We start from the raw sequence: 2,549 nt of genomic DNA, 5'->3' as shown, positions 1-2,549 counted from the left end.
TACACAAGGTATTCCAGAGCACCACACAAATAACTACCATAATTTCATGTATAAAGAAGGCATTAATTCATTTATTACATAATTGTCCTTAAAGTTTACTGTGTAACCCTATGTTGAGCAATAATCTTCATGTATTGCTAATCACACTGCAATCTGAAAGTCTTCGTCTTTATTATAAACAGTTCTTGGACGTCCATGGGCATCGCTGTCTCAATCCTTTTTTGCTTCATTTGATCATTCCATCTGTTGTGAATACTATTTTTATTGACCAAATCATTTACGTCTGCTTAATTTCCATTTTAGCGATTAAATTTGCTCAAGTGATCAAGGGTCTGCTTGCAAACATGGTGGTAGCAATGATATGTCTGTGATCTTGTTGCCTCTATTGAACATTTCACATCTTTGCTTGATGTACACTTTTCCCCTTAACTTCATACCACAGTCTTCAAGTTCCTTATAGACATCTTTTGTGACAGAACATCTAAAACTTTAAAGTTGCAGAAAGTGTCAACAAAACTTTGCCTTTGACTACAGAATCACGAGATCCAATAAGGGATGATTTCTTCGCTGGTGAAAGTTAATGTCACTTAATTTGAACAACTTTCGGTATTTTCCAGTGTTTGTGTCTAGAATGACTCTCTCTCTCTCTGCTGTCATAAAATAAGATATACAGTAGCAACGACTGCAATATTGATGTCTCCAGAATGGAACGGTTGATATTTATGTATTGGTTGTAATTCCTTAAAGCATGCATTGCATGCAGGACGACTTTCGGGTCTGCTTTTCTTGGCTGCTACGAAGATCTGGAACTAATACAAAATCTCTTTCAGTGACAAGGATGCATTCTTGCGGATAGCAATATTCAAGAAGGCATCCAACCAGTTTGTCGAAATCCCAGTTTGCAGAAACTCAGTTTGCCGAAATCCAGAATGCCAAACCCAGTTCACTGAAATCATGAAATCCTATTTTCCCAAAACTCTGTTTTCCGAAACCCAGTCCAAATCTCTGTGTTTTGTGTTACAAAAGTACAGCATACTGTGCATTTGAAAGGAAGGAGCTTCATTTGTGTACAAATTAAAAAGAAAAATATTCGAAGAGAAAATATTCGAAGACAACAAAGCTGTAGAAAAACACACTTGAAAGCATGGCTATCAGTTAAAATTAGAAATAAAATGAAATGAAATTAAGGATAAGCATCGTATCCTTCTAAAATACTCCCTCTGCAAACCCTATCAAGATTGTTGTGCCAGGTCCCTGACCACCGAGGCTCTAGTCGGCCCCTTGAGTCAGACCCCCTGTCAACAAATTTGTGGAGCCACAATTGACATGTGTGTATAATTGTAGATTATTATTAGTTTGTTTATTTCCTTTATTCATATTTTTTCAAAATAAATTTATGTATTTATCATAGGTATGCTAATAAAACCTTTTAACTGCGAGGCCTATTAAATTGAATTTTATTTGCTGATAGCTAATTGATTTAAAGATTAAAACAAAAAGAATCAACTAATAAGCCACTATTTCTTATATAATACATAGTAAGAGAGTGTTCCAACATGAATGTTATGCTGTGGTTAATGTTTTAAGGCTTTTATTATATTTTCCACAAAGTGGGTTTCAGTGCAAACTGGGTTTCAACAAACTGGGATTCGTAGTTTTTGATTCAGCAAACTGGCATTCGGCAAACTGTGTTTTGGCAAAGAGAACTCGAAAATCTGGCAGTCAGCAACCTGGGGTTCTACAATCTGGCGTAAGACCACCAAGAAGAAGCCGACAAGAAAGTCTTCCTGTATGCAAAGCATGCTTTAACGAATAACAACCAAAGCATAGCAATAATCCGTTTTTTTCTCGAGACATCGATATTACATACAATTACACCCCGGCTTTCTTTCGTAAAGGAAAACGTAGCTTCTGTAATCATAAACTGAGTTTGTTGAAACTTTCAGCAACTTCGGAGTTTTAGATGTTCTGTCACAAAAGTTGTCTGAAGAACAAGAGTATGTCTCACTGCTGCTTGGAGTTAAGTAGAAAAGTGTAAATCAAGTAAGTAACATGTTCAATAGAAAGTTTTGCAGAGACAAGATCACTGACATATCATGGTTGCCACCATGTTAGCAGAAATTCCAGTGGAAGTCCAAGAATTGTTCATACGATAAATACGAAGACTTTCAGATTGCAGTGATAAAAGCAATACCTGAAGATTATTGCGCAACATAGGGCTACACATTTAAACACTACAGGACAAATATGTAGTAAATGAATTTATGCCTTCTTCATACATGAAAATTATGGTAGTTGCCTGAAATACTTTGTATAACACACAGAAATAATGAAAAACAACCGGATATTTGTAAGGAAGCTGGAATTTTTTTAAGATTCTGGTGATATTTTCCATTCTTCAAAACAGAAAAGGGCTAATATAAGGGGCAATTTTTACTTACATTTTCAAAAGTGAGTTAGCTTACACCCCTAAAATATGTTATTTTGGGTTTAAAAAGTCAACAGCAGTTATTACATTCAGGTTTTGTAAATTAAACAAATTAATCTAG

The sequence above is a fragment of the Anneissia japonica genome, unplaced genomic scaffold, assembly GCF_011630105.1.
Source record: "Anneissia japonica isolate Jap-2015-1 unplaced genomic scaffold, ASM1163010v1 scaffold288102_len79963_cov164, whole genome shotgun sequence".
Classification (NCBI taxonomy): Eukaryota; Metazoa; Echinodermata; class Crinoidea; order Comatulida; family Comatulidae; genus Anneissia; species Anneissia japonica.
Note: the sequence above shows the minus strand (reverse complement) of the source record.